The 19069-nt window shown below is 36.4% G+C and overlaps 1 protein-coding gene across 2 annotated transcripts in view; it reads left to right on the top strand.

Annotated features, from left to right (window-relative positions):
• The first annotated feature begins 392 nt into the window (after positions 1-392).
• Positions 393-19069, top strand: part of CadN (neural cadherin) — a 199378-nt gene continuing 180701 nt past the window's right edge. The window contains exons 1-2 of one of the 2 annotated variants that reach the window (XM_089465428.1): positions 393-534; positions 1001-1140. The gene's annotated coding sequence lies outside the window, so the exon portion shown is untranslated. Of the gene's footprint in view, positions 535-1000; positions 1141-11230; positions 11550-19069 lie in introns of those variants that run through there. The other variant, XM_089465427.1, reaches the window with a different exon arrangement.

The raw sequence follows: 19069 nt of genomic DNA, 5'->3' as shown, positions 1-19069 counted from the left end.
GTTCATTTTACCGGCTTTCGGACGCCGCAAAATGAACGCGCACACTCTCTCGCTCTCTCAGGGGCTCAATCTCTTCGCGCTCTTCGGATCTTTCACACGGCCAAACAACACGTGCAACGGGATAGCTACCAACAACAACTGTGTGGGGGTCAAAACATAGTTCATGCGCTCTCTCGCTCTCCTCTCTTTGGCTACAGAAGACAACACCAAGTGCTAGAAACGAGTCGCTCTCGTGTTTTGCTTCGCAGCACGAATTGATGCGCCTGCCGGCAACAACAACGAGCTATATTTCGTGTCGTTTCGTGCTCAATGGCCACTCACGATCGCACCACCACTTCAGCACGCAAAGCATCCAATTGGAAGAAGCGATCGTCACATTTGCCTTTCAGTTCGATTTGAACACACGAAGCGCGCGCGACACACGGAGCGGAGTGAAAGAGAGATTTTCAATTGCTTCTTCGACGATTTCGTCAATTCAATTTAATTCGTTTGCGTCTTTGGCAATCCAATTGAAAATGTGTTTAAGCTGTGTGTGTATGTGTATGAAAAATAAGCAATTGCAATAGTTGGGCAGTGCGTGGGCGTGGGAGATGTGCCTAAGAATAAATCGCATAAATTACAATTCTTACTGAAATAACGGAAAAAGGAGATCGAGTGCACGCGCGTCTTTTGCTTACATCAAACGCTCTGTGTAAAGTTATTTTTGGAGTTCCTCTCGTTCTCGTTTTCGCTTTCATTTTCGTTTCGCTGCGGAGTTTTAGCATTAACGGTACATTTGCATTTGTTGTTCTCGCACTCGCGCTTCTCCCCATCGAATCATTTGCATTCGTTTTGTTTTTTTGCATTCATTTCCGCCGCTACGCCCGCCAGTGTAAGCTAGAGTGAGAGGCCAATAGCTGCATACATATGTATGCAGGCGTATTTATTTTTGGGCGCTAAACCCCTTCGAGCCGCCCCCCGTCCCAAGCATGTGTTTCTAATAATGAAGTGTTTATTTTAGGCGCCCAAGTGAATTGTTTATGCCAGCGAGAATAAAAATCGTTCGTCCATACGTTAAATCTTATACATATTTTTTTTTTGCCAAGTGCAATGGCGGATTATCTTTGAGCAGGCGGACGCGTGTGGCCACATAGATTTGGGGTAAGCATAACTGCACTTTATGTATAGCAGCAACAGTGAATGCTCGTAAAATGAACCACTTCATTTGGCGATTGACTTGGGCTGGACAAATATTTTTTGTGTCTTGGAATTATAGTTATATTAAGCCTACTTTAGGCAGTGATACATTAAAAATTATGTGAGCGAAAGGTTTTTTGCAAAAACAATATATTTTTTTGAATTGAACTTAAGCACATACAAAATCAAATATTCAATATAGAGCTTGAAACAGTTTTTATTCAAACATAATGCACAACACATATACTCTAATAGAGCATAGTTTCTATATAATATAGATCTATATTATTTCAAAACTTTATATTTGAATACCGTAAAAACTATAAACTTTTTTTTTAAACTTATTTACCAATAAATCTCTTTTATTTCCCTTTGAATTCGTCTCTCATCATATCAAGTCTTCCTTTTCATACTATTTCTATCTATAAAACACTGTATCATTCGTTACAGTAAAAGCAGTGCAAAGAAAATCTACTTTTAGACAACTTTATATGCCCACGTTGCATAGAGATATCTCCCATATTTCTTCTATAAATCTTTCACGCCAAACATCTTCCTTACCAAATGCGTTTCTTCTTTATTGTATGCGCACTGTATCTATATTATCCCCATAATAAACTTTATCTCTATCTCTCAATTGTGATTTATGCACTTGCATATTGCACATGCATATTTCGTATTCCACATATTTCGTAGCTCCCTTTTGGGTCTTCTCTTGCGGCAGGCGGTGTGAAAAATGGACAATTTAATGGTTACAGGCCATCTACATACATACTGATGTATATTTATGTACATACCATAATTTGTGAGATTCACTCGCTAAGATAAGGATTGCTCCCAGCGATCCGCAGCTTGTTTTTGCCTTTAACAATTTACAAGTAATCATATTTAATGTTTTATGCCTCTAAATTAACAGTTCATTGTGGCAAAGCGCTGCGAATTATTTTAAACACGGTCTTTATATAAGCTCGAGTCTTTTATTATATAAAGTAGATTCAAAAGGTTTTTGGTGCTGATTATACCTTAATAATGATTATAATCAGAAACGTATTTGAGGAGTAATTTAAGCAGGTAACAAATTTAAGTTTGCTAAAGTGAAGACCAGAAACGATGCAAAGTAGTTTTGAGAGAATGGATATGAACAAAAATGTTGAATATATTGTAAGCTGACAACTATAAAAGTTTATTTTTAATAAAACATTTTTTATTCTTCGAAATTTAAAATTAAAAAAAAAAATTTTTTATTTTTATTTGTTTACCTATCCAAAACTTTTGGTCTGTCCTCAGTTTGTTAATTATAATTTATAAATATTCATGATATTTAGAAGACATTATTCAGATCTTGATTATGAATGTTATTCAAAAATTAATTTTGATATTCTTATTTTGACAAAGATTGCAGAAAGAACAAAGCTATCGAGCGATAAATAAAATTTCATCTTCTTGGATTAGTTTGATAAATGCTTTCTAACAGAATTTATTAAAATTGTTTGCTTTTAGTTTTTTGTTTCCTATCAAATTTGTAGCTCTTCATTATATTTTAAATTTTGGCTAAATTTGATTCTTTTCCTTACTGAAGGGAATTTATCAATTGTCAGATTTTTAGATATTAAAGATTATGTTTTATGAATATTTTTCGAAAATCCCTCTCATATATTCTTTGGCTTGCGCTATGCAAATTTCCTGAAAATTTCTCAATTTCCAGATCCTTTCTGAACTTGCTGCTATCACCATCTTGCAAGTTGATATTTTTGCCGCTGCTGACACTCGTTTCACTCGAGAAAATTATCTTGAGTGAGCAACATTTTTGTTATTTGACTCGGGCCATTTCTCTTTTGTTATTAGAGAATGTCAACCTCTTGGCAGTGTTGGTGTTGTTGGCAGCAAAGCTCAAAAAATGCGCCTGGGGACAAAAGTTTTTAAACAACAAGTCACAAATCACATGGAGAGAGAGAGAGAGAGAGAGTCAAAGAAGGCGTCAACTGGGCGAGAGAGATGAGGAAGTGCTTCACCCACTATTTGCACACATAAATCTGACTTATGACGCCCACTCAAAGAAGGCTGTAGGGCGGGGCCAGAGGGTCAGCAATGCCTGGTTCCAAGTGCCTGATGTTTGGTGCCTGATGCCTGGCTTTCATGTTGATGTTGATGATGTCTCGTCTTGCTCAAAGAGCGAAAGAGAGGGAACAAGTGAGAGCGAGAGAGAGAGAGAGAGAGAAAGAGAGAGGTAGAGAATTTGTGGCGGCTGCTTTCGCAGTGAAATATGCTGATAACTGCAACAAATCACACACACACAGAAACACACACACACATATATATATATATATACATACACACACACTCACATACCCTAGCCAATGGGCCACTTGTCGGGCAACGTAACGTTAGCTAAAGGAATGTAAACTCGTTCATAAAAATCATTTATGGCCCCCAAGACAAAAACAACTCCAAGAGAGAGAGAGAGAGAGAGAGAGAGAGAGAGAGGGGGGGGCAGTTGGCGCAGTTCCCTAAGCAGCCAGCAAAAGCAGCGCCTAATGATGAATGCAATTGCCGCAATTTGTTTTTACTATTATGACGCGAAACTGGTAAAAAGGGAGAGGAGTCTGTAGAGGGGAGCCAGGTTGAGGAGGGGGCAAGCAAAGTCTGCCAATGCAAAAGGCCAAATGATGCTACAGTTGATGAGGTAGAAGGGGAAGCAGATAAGAGCGGGAAGTGGGCCAATTGTGGGTGTTGCCAAGCTGAGCTCGTAAAATGAAGAACCTATTTTACACTGTCTCGACTGTATGTGTATGTGTATGTGTATGAGTATACTCATAAATGCAAATGTTTGTGTGTGTATTTATTTTAAAATTGCAAATTTTAGCCTTTTGACGATGCCAAATCGTACTTTATTAGCATAAGCAATGCCTGAATAGCTGAGATGGAAACTAACTTTTGAGGCAGAGGCTAGCTACACTTTTGACTAATAAAATAACTAATTAGTATTAGAATGACCATGTAATACATATATAGTTATATATATATATATATATGAAAGGGTTCAATGGATGCTTCAGTGCTGGAAAATCCTTTGTACATAGAATGGCCTACATTTCTATTCCTTATATGTGTGTGTGTATATTCGAAATGTTTCTATATAACTTCGATTACTATCGGACTTTTCTATTATTAAAACACAAATGATATATGTACATATTTTCTATAATATCCATTTTTAAAAATTTGGTCTGTTATCATACAAAACCAATATACCTGATGGAAATATAACAATCAGATATCCCTTGACGGCTTTGACAACTTAATTTCATACAAGAGAATTTCACAAAGTTGTATTGCTTTAAAGCGATTCTTACTCCCCAAAGGCTTCAGCAGGCCACAAAATTCAACTGAAGTTTCAATTGCACTGCTCAACACTAAAATGTGTTATATTGTTGTTGTTGTTGGTGTTGCTATTGTCGCTGGCTTAACAGGAATTGACAGCAATATAATGCCAGTAGAAATTGCCAAAACAGAAAAGGAAAGAGAATCGAGAGCCCAGTCAGAGAGTCAAGCTGAGCTGAAGAGATTTGGTTCCATTGCGTTCCCAGTGGGTGTGGGAGACGGTGCTGGTTGGAGCTGGGTGAAAGATGATGATGAAGATGCGCGCGAAAATCGTGACGTACCCAGGGCCCGGTTTAAAGGCATTTTACGATTGTTGTTGCTGCTGCTGCATTGTTTTTGTGCTGCAGCAACAAATGACAGCGAGAAATTTGGCTGCGATAAAAAATAATAAAAAATAACAAAAAAAAACTGTTGGTATAGTAACAGAGCTGCCTCTGTTTTGTCTCCCAAGTGGAATGCGATCCGAAATGTCAAACTGCTGCAAATTGAGGGCGACAGTGGAAATATTGTATTATCGATGGGTTTACAATATTGTCAGTTCGCTAGTTTTGACATTAATGATAGTCGCGTCAAACAAAATTCTTAAAAAACAACTTTTGACAGCATTCAGTGAAGCGTACTCAGCTGAGCTGGTGATGCGTGCGTGACACGAATTCAGTTTGACATGATTTGAGGCGGGCAAATGTGAAAAGCGAATTACTTGACATGACTTGAGGAACATGCGAAAAGAGAATTATATTCAAATCATTTTATATGGCTATAGAATTGCATGGATTCTAATAAAATTGAGTTGATGTGATTGATAAATCGATTGGAAAAGTTTATATTCTAGAGAGACGAAAAGAAAAATATAGTTAAATATAAATATATTTTTTTATTCTAATTATTTACATAGTTAAGTGCTTAATTAAGTATGTTCATCAACTTCAAATTACATTAAGAATAAACGACTCGTTAAATTGGTTCACGTTCTCATCTCTACTGAGAGTGTCTAGCAGCACAGTTGTTGCTGTGTGCTCTGCCGCTGTGTGTGCCTCCCACTGCCACTCGGCCGCTTCATCCAGCCGCCCTGCTCCCCCCACTGTGGCACTTCGTTCGTCGCGCTCGCATTTTGCTAAATTTTTATTTGTTCCCACAGTTTGTCGCTTGGCATAAATACGTCGTTAGTCTCGGGCACTGGTACTGCTCCAGCTCCAGCTCCAGCTCCAGCTTCGGCTTGAGCTTCAGCTCTACTTGAACTAAAATGGAAAAAAAGAGAGAAACAACTTGCAGGAAGCCGCCGCAAAAAGTTGAACTAGACAACTACAGCAACAACAACAGCAACAACTGCAGCAGCAGCAATTGCAACAACAACAACGACAAGTCGAAGTCGTCGTCGTCAATCCTAATAGCAATAGTAGTTACTGCCATACAAGCACGTTTAATGTTCTTCAAGGCGGCGTACAACAACAACAGCAACATGAAGATGAGCACGAAAATAAAGACAAATGAGAAATTTGATAAGGCTATCGATACCCTGTAAACAGGTTTGCAAATGCGGGCAGTTGATTTAGTCTTAAGAGAGCTGAAAAGCTTTGGGTAAACTACTTCTGATTAAAGACTTAAGATTAGTATTATATATATGAGTATTTTATAATATATTATATTTAAGATGTAGGTTTAATTTTATTTGTTATTTATTTATTTTTTTTTTTAATACTTAAATCTAGCTGAATATGAACCTGCATTTGAAATTTGTAGTTGAATATAAAGCATAAATGATAGCAATATGTGATATAGTTTTAGGTTAAGAGCTAGCTCAGTGGCTCTTTAAGACGGGGGCAGCTAAGCCAGCTTCCAGTAGCAGAACTTTCAGCTGCAAGATGTTCAGGCCCTTTAAATACCGATCTTCTCGACATATTTTTTAGCCAAATCAGTATAGCTACAATAGAGAAATATTATTCTCTAGAGAGCCTCTCATGTCTATTGCAATATGCCCGCTTTTCACACTACAGAGTATGTACAGGGTATGTAGGAAAAAAAGTAAGCCCGTGTATCTGCTCTCGGTGAAGTGTCTGTGAAATGTTGCACAAGTGAAAACAGCAAATGGGTCGCCTTGTCAGTCTACTTACAACAGGCACTGTGTGCGCCACGCACACAAAAAACAGTTGACCCACACGTTCCATTCGCGCAACCCCCAACACACACACACACACACACACCATCACAACTTCCCCTCCCTGAGTGAAATTCACGTTTCTTTGGTGCCCCCGTCGATTAGCTGCCAGTAGACATCAATGTCTGTTGTCTGTTGTCGGTTGCCTGTACCCTAGCTAAGCTAAGCTACCCATGCCATCTTCCCCTCTCTCTCTCTCTTTCTATCACTGCCTCTCTCTTGCCCTTGTCGTGTAAAGTTCTGCACAATTGCTCATCAGGTTGAGCTACTTCTCTGCTCTGTCACTGCTTCGATTCTCGTTCCACTCAAAAATGAGAAATTGTCGCGGATTCTCAGTGTGCGTGTGTGTGTGTATGTGTGTGAGTGTGGTGTGGCTGCCCTTTAAGCTATACGCCTCTGGACTCCACCGAAGCACTTATAAATCAACTGGGGCTCATAATACGGTTTTTTATTATTTTTGCGAATATGAACCGCACTTAATGAAGTCGCACCGAGCGAATGACGTTCCTGCCGCAGCCTCTGGCTAATCCCGAGGTCCCACTTGAAGCGCATTAAAGCATGTGCACGATTGAAGCTGGAGCTGCCCTTTAAAGAGGATGTTTGCATTTATCATATTTATATGGCATATACATATATACCATTCGTATTCAACTTCAGTTCGAGTTCATTAAGCGGGCTCCATTTGAATGTGCCGCTAAAGAGTTCCCAAACACAAGGGGTAAATCAAAATGAAAATTAATAGGAAAGGGAGAAAGGGAAGTTAGATTAGAGTTTCCGTTTAACGATCAGCAGGATCCTGTGCATTGAATGTTTTTAATACTTTTTTGTGAGAAGCGAAATTGATAAGAGCCCTTGAAAATGTTTTAAATTTGCATGTGAGTTAAATTAGCCTAATAAGCTAACCCAAGTTTTGATATGTGAACCAGAGAAAAATTTAAGTTTTCCTAAAATTCCCAAAAACATTTAAGAAACTGAACACTGATCTCTGATCTCTTAAAGCTCTGAGACTGATTGTATATTCTATCAAATTCGCAGCAATCATTGATATCTTTTCTTTTAAGTATTTCATAAGCTTCAGTGTACAAGTAAGAGAAAGCTTAAACCGTTCTCTGAAGATCTTAAACTGATCTTTACTTTAGCTCAATTATCGATCATCCAAATCTCAACTTCTTTAAAGTATTTCTTCAACTTACCTTCAGAATCAAGAGAAAGCTAAAACTGATCTATTAAGATATTAAACTGATCTTTACTTCACTCTAACAGCCCAATTATCGATCATCTAAATATCAATTTCTCTTAAGTTCATTATAGAGGTAGGAGAAACGTAAGACCGATCCATTCAGATCTTAAACTGATCTCTTAAGCATTAGAATCTAAATAGCTAATTAGATAACATTTTTCGTTCCCTTCTAAGATCGGCAACATAATTTAAATCACATTTCTACAGCGATTCTTGAAGCTGAGAAGTTTTCCTTCAATATGCATACAATTGCTTTCGATTCTCCCACGATTAACGATGCTGCAAGCGCCGCAACTAATTGTTTCATTAAACGAACTGCACCGACCTAAGCCACGATTCATTCACTCGCTGCCCCAACGCTCCTCCAACAGTCCTACACTCTGCTCTCAATGAGTATCCATATCCGGGCCTCTGTCGAGTCGTCAGGCCTGGAACACATTTGGCTACCACTTAATTTGCAAATAGTGAAGCGAAAGCTGGGGGCGCTGCACGTTCTGATGCCAGAGACGCAAAAGACCCAGAAAATCGCAATTCCGATAAACATATTAGAATAACTACGAAATACAATTACTTAAGTTAAGCCCGGCTAGGCGGGGCGGTGAAGCGGGCAGTGGGGCGAGTTGAAGGAAGTAGGTGCTGATGCTGCTAGTTTGTCAACCAATTTGAAAAGCCCCTGGGCAAAGTCGCGTGAGAATCTTTTTGCCACAAAAGAGGAAACAGCCAAAAAGAAAACGAACAACGAACGAACAAATACCAAGAGTCATGGCAGGGAGAGCGCACGACTTGCAGATACCCTGCAGACGTTTGTATTGACATATATATTGGGTCGCTAAGATATAACAATTTTATTTTGTATATTGAATGGTTATATAAAAGAGAAATAATAATTTAAATAAATTAAAAAAAAAAAAAATTTAATTTAATAAAAATATAATATAAATAAGCTAGCAAAAATTCAAATAATTAATAATAAAAAGGGTAAAAAAAAATAATAATAATAATTAAGAGAATTGACAAAGTACATAAAAATATATATTAATAATAAATAATAATTCAAATAATTAATAAAAATACATTAAGAAATATAAATAAATAATAAATAAAAATATGCTATAAATAGGCAAATATAAGATTAAAAAAAATAAATAAACAAAAAATAGTTAAAAATTAAATTAATAAAAAAATATATATAAAAAAAAAAAAAAAAAAAAAAATGATGAATATTATTTCATAAAAAAAAGAATGAAAATAAAAATATATGATTTATTGTAATAGAAGAAGACAAATCTTCAAGCTACTGATCATATCTTCAGCGCACTAATCATATTTATATGCAAACAATATATACACCCCATCATCCCGCACTCTGTACAGGGTATAAAGACGATGCCTGAACAAATGCAAAGTCACGCGCAAGATTTGTTTGGCCCGGAGCGCGGGTCGTACGTTCAGGTTCAGTTTTCCGTTTTCAGTTTTCAGTTTTCGGCTTTCGGTTTTCTGTCTTTGGCTGCAATTGTGGTGCGGCTGTCGATGCTGTTGTTGGCAACGAAATATGGTCGGCGGAGTTAAGGCCAAACCGGCCCCTTAAGCGCGGGCGTGCAAATAAATCTTATGGCCAGAATTGCCCAAGCGTCTGGGACAAGTGCAGGACCTCGTGCATCTCTACCTGCATGTCCTACCTTCTGCTCAAGCTCATCCCCATTCGCATTCTCAATCACATTCTTATTTATATTTTGTATTATTTTTTGTTGTTGCCAATTTTCGTATTGTCTCTAGGCAGACAGACAGTCACAGATCACAGGGCGCGCAGAGGGTCGCGACAGGCGCTTTAAACGCTAAACAGTTCCATGGAATGCGCTGTGATTGAAGGCACACGGAGCTATGCGCACTGCGATATCGTTTCCAATGCCAAATCAGGTTGCACTTGTGCAATGGTTAATGACCAACCCGACAATGATGATGATCATGATGATGATGTTGGTGATCGGTTGATCAGTTGAGCATGTTCTATAGCTACATCAATTTATTTGTAGCTTGCCGTTTTTGTTTATTTTTATTCATGTTGTCCACATGTTGTGACTTTGTTTGGCATACATAATAACAACAACAACAACAACAAGGAGAAGAAGAAGTAGGGGCAAGTCGATAGATCACTGACTGATCATCAATTCGCTGACTGCCTTGTCATTGTTGTTGTTGCTGCTGTCGCTGTTGCCTGGCTGCCTGGCTGCTTGCCTGCCTAATGATCGTCATGAGTTTTATTTTGTTTGGCATGTTTATCTGCATCTTTCATGTTCGCATGTAATTTACTTTTGCCCCGTCGATCACTGATCTGTGCTGATCTCCACTCACCTCTCTCTCGCGCTCCCTTTTGTTGTGTGTCTGTCCATCATTGTTTATCTTGCTGTTTACTTGTGCCTGTTCTTTAAACCTAATTAGCTTTCTGACTTCTTGTCGCTGTCGCTATTGCAATTGCTATTGCTATTGCTGTTGCTGTCACTGTCTCTGATTTCATGTTGTCGATCTGAGTGATCTTCTTCTGCTCTCTACACGTCCAAGCGATCTTCGCGTCAATTGTTCATGAGAAATAAAACGTGCTTTTTCCACTAAGTGCTTAAATGGAAATTGAAGTGGAATTAGCTCGCTGGGCTAACAAGCGAACAATTATAGAGTCCAGAGCAGAAATTAGAGATCATTCGTTTAGCGTTTACGCTGAGAATCGATCGCGTTTGGTATTTTTTTTTTCCGATCATCTATATAAATATCTTTGAGCCTATCCATATATACTGAATGACTTCTTAATTGCTATTCAAGCAATTCTTGTAAAATATTTATTGCATATCCCTAAACAAGTATGAGGAGTGAATTGATCAAGCTGATTTTAGCTTTCAACTGAATTGAGTCACGTTTGAGCATATTTATAGGAAATTTAACATTCTCTGTGACACCGACAAAGATCAAAGAGTTCAGAGCAATTTTTAATACATTTATCATACCTAAAGAAATTTTTAAAAATTATTATGCAATAGGCATACGATAATTTTTATTTATTTTATTTTTTTTTACTATTCAGGAACTCAAAAAAATTTTTGATATTTAAAAAAAAAATTTATATACATAAGTCAGAACTGTGTGTGTGTTTTTTTTTTTTTTTTTTAATTTTAATTTATTTATTTATTTATTTATTTATTTTTATTTATTTATTTATTTATTTTATTTTATTTTTTTTGTTCAGGAATTTCCACATATCATAATAGATCTGTTATCCGAATAGTTAATCGGCAGACAAAGACAAATTGACGCATTAAGCGATAGCCGATCTGAGGGAAATAACAACAATTAATTCAATTTGCATTTGTTTAAAATGAAACAAGAAAAAATTTCAAAGATTTTGCCATACATCGACGATTTATATATATTTACACAATGTATTTACAACAGATATATATATACATATGCAAATTGAGCGGACAAACAGTTTGTGAACACAAATACAGATACAGATACACAATGAGCCGACGGCGGGCGCTATCAAAGCCAATATACAAAATAGTTGTCGGCATGCGATTTTATTGACCATTTCAGATTCAATTAGAGGTAATTTAATTTCAATAATAACTAGATATGTATACACACAAACACACACACACACACACATACAAATACATAGATACATTTTGTAGCTCATCTCTCACTTGCCTCTGCGGTCGGAATTGCCGCTGTTGATGGCTCTGTGCCGCCAGCTTTTGGGCGAGTTGTTGTGTGTTGCATGTTGGTTACTGCCATTGCCAGTCAAATGATGTTGTTATTGTTATATGTGCCTGTCGTTGTTGTTGTTGTTGTAGATATGTAACTGGTTTTTTGGCCACAGCCAAATGCTGATGTGAGTTTTGCGTGCGGTAAATGCTTTAAAAATTAGAGTGCGCAATGCAGTTTTTATTTGTGTTCAGCCAGATTGAGTTGGTATATGAAATGCAACTTAGATTATGATTATATTACAGCTATGACAGTTGGCTATGCATTGCATATGGAATTTTAATGCACATATGACTCACATTGTGATATAAATTCTCATTAGTGGTGTCAACAGTTCATAAATGCAACTACATATATAATGAACAGCTTTATAATGAATTAACAAATTTGTATTGGCGAGCTTTCAATTTTCGTAATGAATCGTTCTCGTATTTCCCTTATTGTAAATGTTTCCCAGTTTAATTGCATTTTATGTCTTTTGTAATTGAAACTTTTCATATTTATTTCTTTCTCTCTCTCTCTCTCTCTCTCTCTCTCTCTCTCTCTCTCTTTGTCTTAGTTTTGAGCTCCATTATTGACTCCCAGATATCTTTCGTAATCGAAATTCTCTCCTGTTCTCTCTTTATATCTTAGTATTTAGCTCTATCAAATTTTTTTTATACTCTATATATCCTTTTCTCTCCTATTTTCTTAGTCTGTCACCCTGTCTCTCTTTCGCCCTCTTTGTCTTTCACTTTCAAAGCCAATCTCTGCCTGCCTCTGTCTTTTTCGCTCTCTCTCTCTCTCTCTTTCCTCTCTCTCTCTCTCTCTCTGTCATTCTCCGTCTCGCTTTTTACTTCTTATTATTTCCCCTTTCGTTTTCGCATTCACATTTAATTTTATTTGACTTTATTTTTGCCATGTCTCACTTTCTCTCGCTCTCCCCCTCAGTCTAATTCACCTTCTTTACTCTCATTTCACTATATACCTCTGAATCTTCCACTCATTCAAATTGTCTTTCACACTTTTTCTCTCTCTCAGTTACTTTCCTTCCTATTAGTTCTCTATATTCTAGCCCCTTCTCTTTCTGGTTTTCTTACTACTTGGAAAATTAAAAAAAAATTTTAATTTTTCTACTCTCACTTTGTCTCTCTAAGCATTTCAATTATATCTCTGGTTTTCGCTGAAAATGAAACAAAGTCTACTTCTCTTTTCTCTTAATCATTCTATTTATCATCTTGTCAAATTATAAGCATAGTTATTAGTTTACTACAACATTAACATTGTTAACCTGACAGCTGATCTGAAACTATCAATATTTAGATGGCTTTTGACATAATATTTATCAAGACATATTGTCTTTTAGGTATATCAAATTACACTTTATTTTATATTTGTTTTATTATGATTATTATTATTATCATTATTATTTTTTTTTTTGTTTTTTTTTTTTCATATTTTTTATCCTTCCAAACTGTCGTCAATTAAAATTCATGTCAACTTCAATTTTTTCGCTACCAGAATTCGAATTTGACATGATCTCTGCTCTGTCTATGGGGCTCTACCTGAGCTCCGATGGCATTCAACTTAATGAATATGTCTAGGCACTGGGACACATGATAGCATATTAGCTCAAATTCCAGTTGTCTGCCCCTTGTCAGGTATTTTTTAATTCATATGCTCGATTTCAGCTAATTTGTTCGTCACTTGACCACAAAGGAGACAGAAAACAACAAAAACAACATAAAATGCCAAAATACATTTTGTGGAACGCGCTGAGCTGGGTTCATGTGTGTGTGTGTGTGGGTTGGTATGTGTGTGTGTCTTTGTGTGTCGCGTGCAGCGTGCCTCACTCCGATGCCAGCTCATTGTGGTGGGCTCCGCATTTTGATGTTGACCCCGGCACCTGTGAAAACAATGAGCGGCACGCAAATGAATTCTTTTAAAATTGTTATTGTTGTTGTTGCTGTTGCTGTGGCTGTGGCTGTTCGAATATTGCGTTTTGTTAGTCTTTGCGGCATTTGAAAACCCCCGAAATAAAACAGATGGAAAAACTCGAAAATTGGCGCCGCTGCGTGCTGCGGTTGGAAGACCAAAAATTTGAAAATCGAACAAAGCGACAAGATTATGATGCCATATTTATGATACAACAACAGCAACAACAACAGCAACAACAACAACAACAACAGCAGCGAACGGCAGCCGTGAAAATGTGTTGTTGGCCCAAGTACACACGCACGCATTGTATCTATGTTAATTAATTAACAATTAATTAAGCGAAACAGCAGCAACAATAACAACAACAACAACAACAGCAGCAGCAACAACGACAGCTACTTCATCGATGACGTCGCTAATGGTTAATGATGAGTTTTTGGATTTGGGCTTGGCCTCGTTTCAAGACGGTCAACATTGAGTTGGGGAACGGGGAGGGGGCGGGGTCAGGCTTTGTTTCTCTCGGTGGCCACGGTTAGCGTGCCTAAACAAAATTGTTTTTGTAGCTCAGTCGCATCGGAGACTCTTTCAAGCTGCCGTCTGCAGCAGCTTCGTGCGGGTGCATGCGTGCTCCAAACTCATATTAAAGAAGCCCCAACAGCCCAAACAAAAAGAAATACAACAATAAAAACATGGACAATCCATTTGTTGTTGTTGTTGTCGTTATCAGTGCCTATATCAAATGCGGGACAGCTTTTTTATTAGCGAGAGCTCTCGACTCCTGCTCAGCCGAAAAAGTGAAGCATATGAAATTGATTAATACAGCATGATAAATATTTTCGATTTCTTATTTTATTTTCATTTTCGATTTTTTTTTTTTACAATTTGTGCTGTGAACGATATCGGTTAAGCCCATGATGTATAGTTTTTCGATAAGTTAAACAATTTCTTCCCGCGTCTTTGGGTCGCATTTATGCAGCCTCTAATCTAAAGAAGGTTGGGGCGCGGCAAAAAAAAAAAAAAAGAAGATCCAGAAAAGCCATTTACCAAAAATTTAATGAAATTTTGATAAAGCATATAATGAGTCTTATCTGTGAAGGGAAAATCTATGATCGATTTTTGAGAAAGCAGCAAATGATAGAAATTCAAAAAAAAAAAAAAAAAAAAAAAAAAAAAAAAAAAAAAAAGCACAGCTCGTTTTAGAAAAATTTGAAAACTTTTTATGCTACTTAAAAAAATAAATAATATTAATAAGAAAAATAATGTATAATATGTAGGATAGGAAAAAATATATATAAAAATATATTTATTACAAAATTCATATTTTTTTAATAAACTAATTTTTCATAAAATGTAAGCAATTTATCAAAAATATTTATTTGATTACAAAAAAATGTTATGAACTAAATTTTGAAATTACAAAGGAAAATATTTCGTTTTCGCTTGTTATTAAATTATTAAAATAATTACAAGGAAAGTTAAACTCTAAAATTCTTGCTCAACAATTAAAGGGAAAGCTAAAGATGCTCGATTTCAATCAAAAGAAATTATTTTTGCTAATGTAAATACAATGTAATCTTCTCCGATCTAAGGCTAAAAAGAAAGTAAGTCAGCAATTTAATTAGCTGTCTTTCGTGTTGTTTCTCTCTTAAGAGCTTGCAGTAGACACTGTCGGCTAAATTCAATTAAAACGCGCAGAACTCATCACAAACTAAGCAGCAGTAGCATCAGCAGCAGAAAAAGCGAGTGCTTAAATCCAGCTTGTAGCTAACACACCTTCAGTTTTTTCAAGCAACAACAACAACAGCAGTTGGCGCGCGCGTCATTTAACAAGTGTAAAATCTGCGTATAAATCTTCTAATCTCTTGCCCAAAATCGCGGACAACAAACACAAAGCCAACGCCTTAGCACCTAAGGTACGAGCAAAGGGTGGTAGAGTGGTAGGCAGGGGGGCGGGTAGGGAGGTGTGGCCATTTGTGGGTTATGGCCCAGAATGGGGCAACGCGTCTGCTTCGTGTCGTTGGCAGCAACTTAGAATGAATCAAATTAGAATGCGAAGCCAAGCCGAGCCAAGCCAAGCCAAGCCAAGCCCAGGCGCAGGCCAACTCAGACAGACACACACACACACAAACACACATACAGAAACGACTTCCGGCCGAAAGTGAACTTTCGAAAAGGGTTAAACAACTCGCGTCCAGGCCATAAAATTATTTGGGTGAGGCAACTTTTTAACCGCTGACAGGCAATGTGTGTGGGTGTGTGTGTGTGACTGTGTATGTGTGTGTGTGTGTGTGGGTGGGTGGGACACAAATTGCTCGCATGTCTGCGCAGTTTTATGACAATCGAAATTTGTAGCAGTTAATTAATATTATGTGTTCGTATATGTGTTGGTGTGTATGTGAGAGAGTGTGTGTGTGTGTGTGTGTGTTCATGTTTGCACAAATCCTGGAAATGTGGCAAGCCTTAAGCATTTGCAATATGATTAATTCGCCACTTGATACTGAGCTGGGATTAATAACCAAATGTAAATTTAGAAATTAAATATGCCTATAAATCATTGATAGGAAACATAAGCCATAAACCATTAGGCAATAAAACAAAAGTAATTACCTTTTGATGACATTTTATGACAAATGAAAGCTAACAAAAAATTTTTGAAATATTAATTTGGAATTTGATGTGGAGTTTATGACAAATGAAAGCTGAGTTTTGAAAGAGCTTATGTTGAGATTTTGTTTTTCATTAAGAAATTTGGTTATTTAGTGAATGTTAAGTGAGTTGCTAAAAAAATTGAAAGTAAAGTCGAAAATTCTGTCATTTTCTTTAAAATTTAGAGTTTGGAAAAATTATGAAAAAATAGGAAAAAATTGTTTATTTTTGGTTTATTTAACATTTATTATTTGATTTTCTATTATTAAAAATAATTTTTTTTTATAGAATATGTTTTATATAGATTTATTTAGTGTACTATAGTATAATAATTTATAGATAAGTATTCAAAATAAAATTTAACTCTGGAATTAGCTTTGGTAAAAAAAATTATTTTGTATAAGACTTTATCAAATTCAACAAAATAAAAAAATAAAATTAAAAGAATGAAATTAAAAAAAATATTAAATTAAAAAATAATTTTTAAAAAATTTTATAATAATAAATATAACAAATTATGAGCCTCAACTAAAACACAAACTATAATAAATTTCTACTACAACCAAAATAAAATCGAATCACCCCTAAAATGTAGTTTGAGAATAAATCATGTCTCGATAAAAAAAAAAGTAAAGCATTTTTAGCTCAGCCAACAAAATTTCAATTGAAAAATCATTTATCAACGCGTAAACACCTGAAAACACAAAACACAATAAATAAAAAATACAACTCATACAATCCCATGTCTTTCTATAAAAAAAAGCCCAGCCAATTAAAAAAAAAATTGTCAGTTCAAAAGGTAGCACAAAAAAGGAGTAGCTGCCACAGCATGAGAACAACAATTGGAGCAGTGCTAACAGCCACGCCCCCAATTGAATAGATTGACCTCCCCTCCGTTTCAAAGAGGTCAACAGAATAGCTGCGTAATCTAGATCGATGCTCGACCTCCCTATCGAAAATAGAACTCCTGGTTCACGACTTTTAACGTTTCATGTCAAATCTTTTAAGAGTCATCAGCATCATTTAGGCGACTGCATGATAAATGATGCACACTTGGTCCGGGCATCAGCTTTGCTTCTCTTTAACTTCTCTCTCTCTCTCTCTCTATTTTCTTTTTTTGTGAACGGAAGTCTTCTTCAAACACTGCAAAAGTGCACATCATCAACATCATTATGCTGAAGAAGATCATTAGCGTGTTGCTAAACAACAGCTAAAGTCGCAGCGCTCATAACAAGGATAGCCAAACTTTTGCTGGCCAAAAAGCAAAAACAAAAAGAAGCAGAAATAAGTAAATAAAAATTGATGATTTTTTTTTTGTTGCTTTCTGAGAAATGTTGTGAGAGAATTGTTGTTGCTGCTGCTGCGACTGCTGCTAAAGTTAAATGCAGAGAGTCTGCCTGGTCGCAATGGGAGCGCAATGAATTAACCGCAACACTTATCACTAAACGCAGCGGGACTTTTTTACAAAATACTCCAGTTCTTGAGAAAAACACATTTTGGTTACTTAAACGTTGGCAGTTTGTTTTCATACTTGTTTCAAGTTTTTAAGTGAGTATATTGGTTTTGTGGAGCTTAGTGCAATTGAAAAAGGGGATTCGGGAGGCTTATTTCATTATATTTTAGCAACGGTTTTCGATTGTGCTTATCGTTTTTTTTTTTTTTTTTTTTTAATTTGATGACATTGAATGGCTATATAATATATTAACTCTAACCAAAAGTAGTAGTAGCGGTAGCAGTAAAGCAAATACATATATACTAAAAATGTACTAAATATAATTTGGAGTATATATAAGTAATGATCTAATGAATTATAGGCTGATATCTACAAATCGTACGCCTCGACTAAACAAAAAGTCTATGCATATTAATAAATCTTTAAAGGTAAAAATAAAAGGGATCAATACGAGCTTCTTAAGTTGAAATCGAAATAAATTGAAAATATTGAAATTTTTAGATTCACCGCAATTCACTTAGATTCTTTTTCTATACAGGACTGTCCAGGGTTGAGTTTGACCGACCTACTGTGACTATCTCTTTCGGAAGATACAGTTACCAGATGGGTTCGTTGAATATGGATAAAATAATTCAGATTAGATAAGATCAGTTTAACTGGAGGCGAAACCAATTCAATATCAGTGTAGAACAGTCTAGTCTTACCAAGATTATAGAAATTAAGAAATTGGAATTATACAAAATACTAAAGATCCGATAAGATTGAAACTAAATTGTATATTAATTATAAATATAATAGATATTATATATCTATACCTACATCCCAGCACCTCTCATTGTTTATCCATTGAAAACAGAGCATCGGACAGCCTTGACTTTCATTTCAGTACAGAAAATATTGTTTATGGCATTGGCAGTGCCTAAATGGAGCGCACAATGGGCACAGCTGGAGCGTCGACACATACAGAATTTCATGTATATGTATATGCTCGCTCCACTCTGCATACATATATCGGATGATAAATGATAATATACGCAAATTTGTTTATGAGTGCAGCGCCGTAATTGATGGCTGCACTTCTCTGGCAAATGGCTGTGTGTGAGAGCTTAGCTTCAGCTACGCAATCACAATTGTGACACCAAAAATATAAGGCTTGATTTTGATGATTTGATGCTTGGCTAAAGATTGGCCGGAGCACGGCATCGTTAACTGGTTTAATGGCACTCTAAAATCAACGCTAATGACTCAATTCGTTTGTGGTTCGTTCGCCGCAAAACTAGGCACACTCGAGGCACACACACACACACTCACACACACTTGCCTGCCAGGAGCTAATATTAAACTG

This window comes from Drosophila arizonae, chromosome 3 (genome assembly GCF_054131065.1).
Source record: "Drosophila arizonae isolate 15081-1271.41 chromosome 3, UAZ_ARI_1.0, whole genome shotgun sequence".
Classification (NCBI taxonomy): Eukaryota; Metazoa; Arthropoda; class Insecta; order Diptera; family Drosophilidae; genus Drosophila; species Drosophila arizonae.
Note: the sequence above shows the minus strand (reverse complement) of the source record. Positions and strands in the feature narration are given on the sequence as shown.